The following is a 12,801-nucleotide window of genomic DNA, read 5'->3' as shown; positions in this document are numbered from 1 at the left end:
CAGTGCAGTTGCTATCATTTTACTTACAAGCTGCTGTCTAATTGTACATCTTAAAATCACTACATCACTAGCTTAGTCTCTAAATACCAACCTACTCGTCCTCTTCGTTCCTCTCAAGACCTCCTGCTCTCTAGCTCCCTCATCACCTCCTCCCATACTCGCCTCCAGGACTTTTCCAAAGCCTCTCCAATCCTATGGAATGCCCTACCCCAATCTGTCCGCTTATCTCCTACTTTATTAGCTTTTAGACGATCCCTGAAAACACTTCTCTTCAGAGAAGCCTACCCCACCCACACCTAACTGTATTTTCATTTTCTTCATCAGCTCATCCCCCCACAGTTAATACCTTTTGTTTCAACTTGACCCTCCCTTCTAGATTGTAAGCTCTAACGAGCAGGGCCCTCTGATCCCTCCTGTATTGATTTGTATTGTAAGTGTACTGTCTGCCCTCATATTGTAAAGCGCTGCGCAAACTGTTGGCGCTATATAAATCCTGAATAATAATAATAATAAATAAAATGAGTGCTGAAAAATCTGTTCATTGATTCCATCTTGTTCCTGGTCTGACCATAATGGAGATTTCCAGCTCTTCAATGTGGCCGAAGGTGGGCTTTGTGTGATGTAGAAGCATAACTGGATGTTCAGGCTCTAATAAGGTTGCCCAGTTAGGGGGAAGAGTGCGGGCCTGGGAACCTAAAGTCAATATTTGACTTTAGGTGCACCTTAATGACAATATACAGTACATGAGCAATGGCCACTGACAACACAATACAAAAATAACTGGTTTTGCCTTTTAAAAAGGATTGGTGGATATACTCCATAAGAGTGATTTACTAAACAGAAATGAAACGGGTACAATCAAGTTCAAACAATCAATCACATGCAGGAGAATATGAAAAAATAGGAACTGATTGGAGTAATAAATATTTTAACATGCTACTGTATATTAGAATGATGAATGAAGCTGGACAATAAATACTGCTTTGTGAAGATTTAAACTGTGGCTTACTATACCAAACAATTTAATTTGATTTAATAAATGATGCATTTGTGCAAAAGGTGTCAGACTTCTATTAAAAAATATCCATTGGATAGGTGGAGCATGTCTTGTATTTAATGCCACATACTGTAGCTCTGCAATGAAGTAAGGCCTCATTCACAATAGAACGTTTATATTTAGCTTTTCTGAGGAGACATTATCGGGTAGGTACAAACAACTTTTATGCCTCCCAGATCACTTTTCTTGCTTTTAAATGTCTCTGGGTTTAGCTGCATTTAGCTGCATCCAGCATCTGATGTTTAATCGGATGTTGGATGTACGAAATTCCATTTTCTCTAAACACTGCCAAACAGAATAAACCTAAACGCAAGTAAACTTTGAGTTTGAATAACACTTTTGAAAAGTCACTACACACACTTAGGCTTCATGTTACTATGTAACTATGTACACACTGCCTACTTTGACCGCCAGCCATGGGAAAATGCAAAACACAGCAAAATAATGCCGCAATTTTGAAGCAGTTCGCAGTTTACCTCGCTCAGCAGTCAAAGTGTTCCCATCCTGAACACGATTCTTCCACGTTCAGGAGAGGCAGGTTGAGGGAGGTTGAAGCTCCCCTAACCGCGGCAGCTCCCAAACTCTGGTAAAGGCCTATGGGTACATAGCCTTTTATGGAGTTGAGTTTAGGAGCTTTGGCAAGCAAATGCCGAAAGCTTCTAAACTCAAGTTTAGGAGCTGCTATTGTACATGATGCCTTACATGCATTTACATTTATGTAGGCAGTTTGATTGAGGCATAACAATATACAACTTAGGTCTGCTAGACATGGCTTGAATTGTATCCATTTCTTGAAGCTGAGGAGTTGAGAATATTAGCTCAAAGAACAGTGAGAACGCACTTCAATTCTCCAATTTTGTACAGATGAAATTTACAAACAAGCATCTGATTTTCAGGTAATTTGGGTAATTAAAATTAATCTTCGTTATTTCACTATTTTGTTTTTTGGGTGAACATAACTCCTTTCGTAAACAGAGCTCACTGTCACCTATAAAGCAACACTTACACTAGCAACAATTGACTAATCAGCAGCATATTTCCTCTCTATCAGTGACTGGATTGTTATTTATTGCAGTAATAACTTCACTTCCATCATCTCCAATTGGAATAATTCTTTACAGGCCAATATCAAGGAGTCTGAGTTGAAACTCATTAGCTGCTTTCTCAAAAGTTTAAGATATTTTTAAAAAATATTCCAAAACTGCTGACTTTTATCCACCTCCCTGTTGAGATGGTAGTAGCTAATCTAATCTGTTTATAGTGGCTAATCTATAAATCACTGAATATAATAGCAAAGTGTTTAAAGCCTGGTGCACACAATGAGATTATAGGATGATCGTCTGTTTTTCTTTTTTTACATGCTATTTTTTTTTATTGTATTTGCGGATTAAAAACTGTACTGATTAAACAAAAATCGTATGACCTTATAAAAATGTTGTGTTTGGCCCTTCGGATAATTTCAGACGAAAGCTGTGTACTAACGATCAAAAATAAATGGTAATTTTTGTACAATTTTCTGATCGTGTGTACTAGGCTTTAGAGTAAATATATACTAATGCTATATATATATATATATATATATATATACTAATGCGGATGGCACATCAAACATTGCAAGAATTACTCAAATGATATGGTCACTAAAAATATGTTGTTCTATCCCTTTATATAGCAGTTGCCCAAATTGCTAAATTAACAGTTTTTTATATAAAATAGTGGCAGCGTGATTTTATTGTGTAGATAGATAGATAGATAGTTTGTGTGAAAGTTCAAGCACACATGCTGTATGTATTTAACTCATTAGTTTCTTACTTATCTTGAAGACTGCAAAGGAAAGATCTGGGGAAATCACTCACCCTTAATTCCTGGCTCTGTTTACATTTTGGATTTTGTACTACTTCAGAGATTTTCCAAGGCATTTCCTCTGTCCTAGTTATTTTCCATAATATAAAATAGATTATTGACCCAAGAGGGAGAGTTGACATTCCATTTAATTGCCAAATGAGGTATATGCAGACCTGACCTTCATCACCATTCCAGAGGTATTACCTTTAGATAATGTACTAGTTTTGGGTAATCCTTGTGGGATCACTCTATGAATCACTATATAAATCTATGGCTATAAAAAAAGTCAGTTTTTCTCTAACAGGTGGAAAGGCTGGTGTGGTCACTCTTGTAGTCTTTGTTCCATTTTGAAGCTTTACAAAAGAGTAGAGTGAACATATGGTATAAGTACACAAACCCTGTTGAGTAAATGAACCATACTTTACATCAGCAAATCAGATATTTGTTCTCATACGTATGCCTCATTAGCACACACCAACAAATAAGCAGCATGAAACATTCTGCAGTTTAAAATAAAACTCACAAAAAAGCGGTAAGAATATTTGTTACATCTACCCCTAAGTGTGAAGTATTAATTTCTGCTAACAGTCTGGTAAATATTTGCTAACCATGCACCCATTTTAAGCGTTTATAGTGATAAGTGCCTAGGGGTTAAAGGAACCTTTAAGGAGAGAAACAAGGTTTGTCTCTGAATATACTTATTGTCCAGCTGTCATGCTGAACCAATGACTTCAATACCCCAAAGCTGCCCATAGATAAATTGGCTGGTTCAGCAGGGACCAGCAAAGTTTCTGTCCATCTATGACTGTTAGCATGCCACAGATCTAACCCTTATCAGTGTATTCTGATATCAGAGGAATCCCCACTGTCAGAATACAATAGTACTGTGGGGAGAGTTCCTCCATCCACCTCCCATGTGTAGATGGGGGAATACATTTTTTTTTTCTGGCTGATCGAAAAAAAAAACAAGGCATTTATGGCCAGCCTTTTGATGTTCACTTCTTTCTGATTTTAGTTGCTGCATGCTTTTTTCAGGTCAAGTGGGGTTCGTTTATTAAGGAAATAGAATGTATTAACTTTGCTAACTGAATCTTCCCTTTCCAAATTAAATTTTTTACTTTGCTTAGTGTAATGCCCCGTACACACGAGCGGACTTTTCAACATCCAAACTCCGACGGACTGAGTCCGTCAGACTATTCGATCGTGTGTGGGCTGCAACGGACTTTTGATTCGCCAAAGTCTGACGGACTTTAGAAATGAAGCATGCTTCAAATTTTCCCGACGAAACTCCGCCGGACCCGGTCCCCTTCGAAAAATCCGCTCGTGTGTATGCTACTCCGACGGACTAAAACCGACGCTAGGGCAGCTATTGGCTACTGGCTATGAACTTCCTTATTCAAGTCCAGTCGTACGTCATCACGTTCGACTCCGTCGGAGTTTGGTGTGATGGTGTGTGTCCAAGTCCGTTCGGTCGAAAAGTCCGCCAGAACTCCGCCAGAACTCCGTCGGAACTCCGGCGGAACTCCTTTGGAGGTCTGTCGGACATAAGTCCTCTCGTGTGTACGGGGCATAAGAGGTGAAGTAAGGCAAAAAGTCTGGATTTTTGCTTGCTTAGGTTTGGATGATTACAGCCAGCACAGCTTCACTTCATTCACTAAGCTAAAGCTAGTCATACATGGATCAAAATTTGCAAAGCAGGGACTGGCTGAATTTCTTTCAATGTATGGGCAGGCTGGATGTACACAAGTCAATCTCTCGATCGTCTTGTGTACAACCAGCCTGTTGGAAAATTTTCTCTCGACCTGCTATAGTCAGCACTTCTGATGAGTGAATTCTGACAGCAGGGGAAATCTCCCACTTCTGATGAGTGAATTCTGACAGCAGGGGTAATCTCCCTGCGGACAGAATACAATAGCACAGCCGAGGGGATTCCCTCACCCACATCTAGTGTGTGGATGGGGGAATTTTATTATACAGGATTTATATAGCACAGTTTACGCAGCGCTTTACGACATAAGGGCAGACAGTACAATTACAATACAATTTTATACAATAGGAATCAGAGGGCCTTGCTCGTTAGAACTTACAATCTAAGAAAGAATCAAATAACTTTCTTTCTTTCAACCCGCTGGTTAAAAGAAAAGAAAATGCTCTTGTATGGGCTGCCTAAAGCTTGGTACACAGTAGTAGTTTTTTTTTTTTTCGTTCAACCCAGTGGGCTGAGCGAAAAAATAATGAAAAGTTCAATCCGATGTTAGTACAGTAAACTCGCCTGCTGAGCTATTGTGTTCCAACAGGGGAAACACCCCCCCCCCCCCACCACCAGAACACACTGGTCAGCACTCTCAGCCATAGGCTGAGAGCTCTGATTGGATGCCGATCGGCAAAACTTTTTCGGTCATGCCCCTTTGACAGAAGCTGTCGGACCAGCTGTAGTACACTTGGGCTGAATGTTCATTAGAAACCAGCCGATGTCACCCAACATTCGGCTCACGTGTACTAGGCTTAAGTGTGCATTCACTTTGCAAAGAATACTAACTGTCTTCAAGGAAAATGTAAAAAAAAAACAGGAATTTTGCTTGCATAGGTTTGTATGATTGAAGGCAACGCTTTACTTCATTCACTAAGCTAAGTGTAAACTCATTTTGCAAACAATACATGTTTGACTATAAATCAACCCTAAAGATTCAAAAAGTATTAAAGCCCATAACAACGAGGAAACTAACATTTTAAAAAGCAGGTAGACAATGATTGCTCCCATGTTTCTTTAAGTTTAGGTATGACAGAACACAGGTGTTCACAAATGACTATTACTTTTGGTTGCAGAGATTTTCCAGTGTGCATAAAAATACTTTCAGATACATGCCTGGTTATTCCTCAGGGAACGATTCTTCCCGGTGCATAAATAAATTTACAATTATAAATTATTCAAAACATACCTCCCTTCTTATTAAACATTGTAAAAGGCAAGTAGAATTTGCTAGATTTATCAACAATAAACTTGGTAAATAAGTAAGGCCAATCTAAACAATCCAATCAATTCATATTCAATCAAGTAGGCTCTCACTCTAAACTTCTCCGCAAATCAATTTAAAATGTATCCAGTTCAGCAGGGACTCCAATAATACCGTTGAAAAACTTCCATTCGATCAGCGCCTGCAGCCAATTGGCTGCAGCACCATCCACCTAAAAAAATGTGGTCAGCCTAAGTGTGATCAACCTAAGTTTTTCCAAATGTGGTCAGCCTAAGTTTTGGTCCAAAAGAAGATTGTACACTGAAACTGTGAAGTGAAAGTTCTCCCAATAGCCTGACGGGCAGCAATTCATACCTGACAGAGGCTCTAAACCTTCCCCATTTTAACTATAACTAGGAAAAATATTTGATTGCTCCCACGTATAATATAAAGATTTTGGTTTTGAATAATATTTTAAAAAGTGAATATCTAAAACCCCAACTCTCCCCTTCCGGTAACTACACATTTTCCTGCAGTCTTTTAGCCAGTCTGGTATTGTCACGGCAGTTTATTCTTCTTGAGGTGGTGGTGGACAGGGGGGCATTTTTTTTCTGGCTGAGCAGCTCTCATGTAATGACTTGTAAGTACCGCTCAGTCCTGGAGTACTATGAGCCCAACCTGTGTGGCCCCTCAGGGGGCATGGAAAGAACAGATTGACTCACAGGAAAGAATAAGGTGACCGCCATCCGACTCAAAGAGGACTGCCAGTGCCAGATCTAGGAAAAAGCCGGGTATTTCACTGGAATATGGAGAAGGTAGGTAGAACTTGGATTTTTTTTTAACAAGGTTTGGGAGGGGGCTAAAAAAATGGAGTTTTACTTTGATCATGATAGCTTTATTTCTATATAAAGCATTGTACAATGAGCAATACAACTTTAGCCTTTAGTGTGTAAAATAGCTCACATTGTATTTGACACAGAAGGCTAGGTTTTGTTGCTTTCTCGTTAAAGAGAATCTGCCACCCAAAAAAGCAGTTCCTGATCATACAACACTTAACAAATCAGTGTGGGGGCCACAGGGTGTGGCCATTTTTGATAGCATGTACATGGAGCCCCACACACGCCATGTACATTTCTGCTATAGAGCTTTGAATTTAAACAGAAAGCACTGTAAATGGACTTTATAGGTGGTTTTGCATATAGACACAATCTGATTGCCGTCATGGCAAACTATCTGCGGAGTGTACTGTAAACATGTTTTAGGTCTGAAAACCTCACTATGGAGGAGGGGAATTGAGAGCAGGCACCTACAGCCATCTATACTGGGCCACTGTCATTGCATGAATGGATATTTTAAGGGTATGGTGCCAATGTCTTAATAAATAATGAATGAATTAAATAATGTATCATCTTATTATTTTCTAATTCTACCTTTTTTTTTTTAAAGGAAGAACTTGTCTTTTTCAGTTTTATTATATTAGTTTAGAGTTTAAAGTGTTGTCAAACTGATACCTTTTATTAACTAACTAAAATATTAAAAAATGTACAAGATTCACATAGTATTCAGGTAAAAAACAGAAATAGAAAAATACAAACGTGTATATTATATATATATATATATATATATATATATATATATATATATATATATATATATATATATATATATATATATATATATATAAATATATATAAATTCAGATTTATTTAATTTTTTAGATTGAACTTTGACAAGACTTTTTGACTTTTTTACCTCTATATTTATCCCTGTCTTACTTTTTTTATCATCTACTTAACCATCTTGTTAGTTTGTTAGCTCTCCTAGGCATCTCAGATGTATATTGTTATTATGTAAAACTATAAAGGAGTATACAATATCAAACATTTTAAAATACTCTGTTCTACAGCACCATGGTCCTGTTTTGTTAGAGATTATCTACCATTTCTGAAAACATGATAGAATGCACAGCAAAGCTGGGGATTTACTACAATATTCTCTGCCCGCCCAATGGAAATAAATATTCAATAGTGACACCCATACTACATATAGTAGTAGATTACTAAATGCCTGATGCTATAATCACAGCTATTTAAAATTAAATTATTCATGTTATGTCATGCCAGGAGTCCCTGATAAAATACACATCATAATGCTGAGAAATAATATATTGTCTAGGTTGGTTTGCTAAATGCCTTTCAGACCAACAAACATCAAATAGCCATTCTGGTGCTCATATACATTAGATGGCTGTCTCCCATTCCAGATGTTTTTGGATGGCTCCAATGAAGAAGATATTTTACCTATGATCTTTAGCTGCCGATGCCACCAACCATGGCTCAGCTGGGTGAATAGCCATTGGAAAGGGTAGAAAACTTTATCCAATCATAAGATTATGCCACTGATGAGCCAGCAACACAGGCATCTGCAACAGTCCTCCTCATGAATGATTATCAATGGCAACTATTTGCAATACACTGGAGATGCCTGGGGGTTTTCAAGTCATACCCATGTGTCCAGTTGCCCTATAGTGTGCTCCAGTGAATATATTATTTTTATATTTTTAATTCTGCTTAATCTACTCACTATTGGTAACCTGGATATGAAGTGACTGCTTCCCTCCCATACAGATACCTTGAATGATTACCCTTTTCCTAAATAAAAGGACATGATCCTTTCATTACCCATATAATAAAGAACATATCACACTAATTATAGTGGCTAAGCGGTTAGCACTTCTGCTTTGCCGCAGTAGGGTCATTGGTTCAAATCCCAACCACGACACTACCTGTACGGGGTTTGCATGTTCTTCTTGTGCCTGCGTGGGTCTCCACCGGGTACTCAAGATTCCTTCCACACTCCAAAAGACATGCTGGTAGGTTAATTGGCTCCTGTCTAAATTGGCCCTAGTATGTATGAATTTGAGTTGGGGACCTTAGATTGTAAGTGCCTTCAGGGTAGGGACTGATGTGAATGTATAATATGTATGTAAATTGATGGTGCCATTTAAGTACCTGTAATAAATATTTATAAGCTAAAATTATGGAAGCACTTTGCATTTTTATAGGGGTATATAGATTTTAGAAAAAAAAAACTTTAGGCATATGCAGAACCAAAGCCAGCTAGAGGATAACCAGAGCCAGTAAGATTGATCACTGACAAAACTGCCTTTCTTAACTCAAATTCTTTCTTTTCCACATGAAAAACTTAACTATTAACTCTTAGAACATACTAGTTAATACTGTCAGGACAGGGGCATTACATGGCTCAGTCATTGTAGAACTGACCACCTATATTACAACAACTCTCTATAAATATCCCTTTGGCCCACAATACAATTCTTTTGATAAATGTAAAGCTCACCATGCATGTTACAATCTAATTACTGTATACACTCACCTTTGCATTTATCAAACATAAGTACCAAATACAGGCATATCCCACATTTAAGTACACAATGGGGTTTATTTACTAAAGCTGGAAAGTGCAAAATCAGGCTCACTTCTGCATAGAAACCAATGAGCTTCCAGGTTTTATTACCAAAGCTTAATTGAACAAGCTGGGGTTAGAAGCTCATTGGTTTCTAAGCCTGATTTTGCACTTCCTAGCTTTAGTAAATAAACCCCATTGTGTACTTAAAAGTGGGGTATGCCTGTAAATATATGTAAAAATCATAAGTTTTTTTTAAACCACTTGTACAGTTAATATATATATATATATATATATATATATATATATATATATATATATATATATATATATATAGTAAGTACTATACCAAGTACTTTTAGTTCTTTGCATACTTAGTGATTATTTGATTGATTCCTTGCACTACATAATTGTTGGTAAATGAGACTGTATACTCCAATTGTAAAGTGTGTGGTGAGCTTAAATGAGTTTGTACAATCATGTTGCAGCATCTGTCTTGGTGCTCCTCACACAGCAGGGCACACACAAAGAATATTAAAAACAAAATCATAAAAAGACTTTCCCATGTGTGTCTGATTGTTCAGCAATAGTTTAGAAACTTTACTAATAGTTCTGCAATTTGCACAGAAGAGCTGGACACATTTTTAGACTTCTGCATAGAAAGCAAATGTACTAAAGTAGTACTAGTCTGTGATCACTGCCAACCCCCAATCTTGTGCATGGAGATCTAAAAGAAAAATGTAATTTGTGCGTGTCTACACACAGCAATAAAACTATAGCAATGAATTACTTAAAAGGTTGTTTGTTTTTTTGTTTTTTGTTTTTTTAGTTTTGCAACATTTGTGGTTCTGTGGGGTAAAAATAAATACATAAATACTTAAAATAATCCTTTCCTAAATTCCCACCAGAACAAAGCAAGGTTACATGGTCATTGTCTAAGGTGTGTGCCAGTGCAGTTGGTGTATGGCTCACGTCCTTGTTCCCATGAGTCCTCCCAGGCACATTACACACAGGTATATGTAGAGAGATCAGTACACCTCTATGCATAACTTAGTGCCAAGTCATTAGTCACCCCCTATAATGTGCTCGTGTAGTTTCTCTCAGCACCCCTCAAGCCCTGGATTAAATGAGTTCACTAAATCTTCTCTGATTTATGCACTTTGAAATGAACTGCATATCTAGTTTTGCTATGCAGGACTATTCTTGAAAAAAAAACTTAACTACCAACAGCAATTAATTCTCTTTGAAAAATGAACTTAGAAAATTCAGTTTGAGTAGGATACATTCATTTTTTTCATCTTTTCCCAGGTATTACGCTAACAAACTGCAATTACTGTTTTAAATTTAAAAGCAGCCATTTATACTCCAGCAGGATCTGCTGGCTTTTATTGGAGAGCAGGAGAATTTCCTGGTTAAAGTAGATGTATTAAGCAAATATTTGAAAGGAAAGAGTAAACATCATCAAAACATGCTCACTTACTTACACTAACAGGCGGCAGTTATTTTTGTTATCCAACTATTCTTTTACAGTTGAAGAATTCTTTTTTTTCTTTCTTTTTTTTCTTCTCTGGACTGTGGGTGTCATTTAATACAGACTGGCTGTCGGCAAGTGCCAAGCCTTTTTTCTGATGTAGTATTACTTAGAGAAAGTACATAGAGGGCAAGCTGGGAGGGTACACAAAAACTCCAAATAGTGGGCTGATTTACTAAAGAATCAACACAACCTCACTACACACACCATTGTTCTTTAAGTTACAAGTTAAGGGTAAACTTTTTTCGTCCGTAATATAATTAATGTATGCTTATTAAAAAAAAAAAAAAAAAAAAAAAGAATAATATGCAATAAAAAGCAGCAAGAAGGGAAAAAAGGCATAGAGATAAACCTTCTGGATGCTATCAATGCAAACGAACTTAGCCTAAACAAATGTATTTGCTTAGGAATATTCAGATGCTTGTTCTTTCTTACTGATAATATTACATTCTTAAAATATTACACTGTTAAAAATTTTCAGGAACTTTTGAGAAAAAAAAAACAACTTATCGTACTTATAATTGTTTGGGACGCCTTTTTTAGTAAATATATACATATCAATTGTCCTGGTGCATTAAATATATTATGGAGTATATATATATATATATATATATATATATATATATATATATATAAAATCCATTGTCCTGGTGTATCAAAAAGTATACACACATATAAGTCTGATAGACATATTGTTATGAGATAGATAGATAGATAGATAGATAGATAGATAGATAGGTAGATATTATCCCCATTGTCCTGGTGTATTATATATATAAATAATACATATATATATATATATATATATATATATATATATATATATAGAGAGAGAGAGAGAGATATAGAGATATAGAGATATATATATAGAGAGAGAGATATATATATATGTAAAATCCATTGTCCTAGTGTATCAAAAAGTATACAGACACTATATATAAGTCTGATAGATAGATGGATAGATAGATAGATAGATAGATAGATAGATAGATAGATAGATAGATAGATATTAACTCCATTGTCCTGGGGTATTATATATATATATATATATATATATATATATATATATATATATATATATATATATATATATATATATATATATTCCATTGTCCTGGTGTATCAAAAAGTATACACACACAATATATTAGATAGATAGATAGATAGATAGATAGATAGATAGATAGATAGATATCAGAGTATATATATATATATATATATATATATATATATATATATATATATATATATATATATATATATATATATATATATATATATATATATATATATATATATACATATTACATTATATATTACATTATTTATGTAATATATATATATATATATATATATATATATATATATATATACATACATATATATATATATATATATATATATATATATATTGCATAAATAATGTTATGTTTTTTGTTTTGTTTTTACCGTAAATTAACACCGTATATTAATAACTGCAGCGGTAGTAGTAAGACTTTTCGAAAGTGACCTGTACAGACAGCACTGGTCCGAATCGTAAACTACTATGGCTATTTTATGCTAGGACTTTTTAACTGAAACAGCTGACAATTATTTTATTTTTTTAAATAAAAATAAAATCGATACATTAAAACAAAAAAGTAACGAACACAACCTGACAAGTTTAGAGATACTCTATGAAAGTTATTGAAAACTGAAAGAGTTTTTATTGTCGGGGTTAATGTATCAAAAATCCTAATCAGACAACCTGGCAGATATTTAACTTCTAGGATGTCAACAATATTTTTTAGAATAAAACAAAAAACAACAGAAAAGGTGCAGTAAGACATCGCTGGGCGCCTTATGCACAATGTGCTGTTTCAACACTGTAAAGACTAGTTTTTTTTTTTTTATTAAATATGATTGTATTGGAGTTAAAATAAGAGCAAGTGTAGTTCACCATAATTTTATACAATATGTACAATGGCCGATCTTCGATTTAAGTAGCA

At 35.5% G+C, this 12,801-nt stretch overlaps 1 protein-coding gene across 1 annotated transcript in view; it reads right to left on the bottom strand.

Annotated features, from left to right (window-relative positions):
* HNF1B (HNF1 homeobox B) overlaps window positions 1-12,801 on the bottom strand; it is a 79,399-nt gene that overhangs the window by 65,965 nt on the left and 633 nt on the right. The gene's annotated exons all lie outside the window — the stretch shown is intronic.

The sequence above is a fragment of the Lithobates pipiens genome, unplaced genomic scaffold (assembly GCF_037356315.1).
Source record: "Lithobates pipiens isolate NorthernLeopardFrog02 unplaced genomic scaffold, aLitPip1_a1.2 Scaffold_16, whole genome shotgun sequence".
Taxonomy (NCBI): domain Eukaryota; kingdom Metazoa; phylum Chordata; class Amphibia; order Anura; family Ranidae; genus Lithobates; species Lithobates pipiens.
Note: the sequence above shows the minus strand (reverse complement) of the source record. Positions and strands in the feature narration are given on the sequence as shown.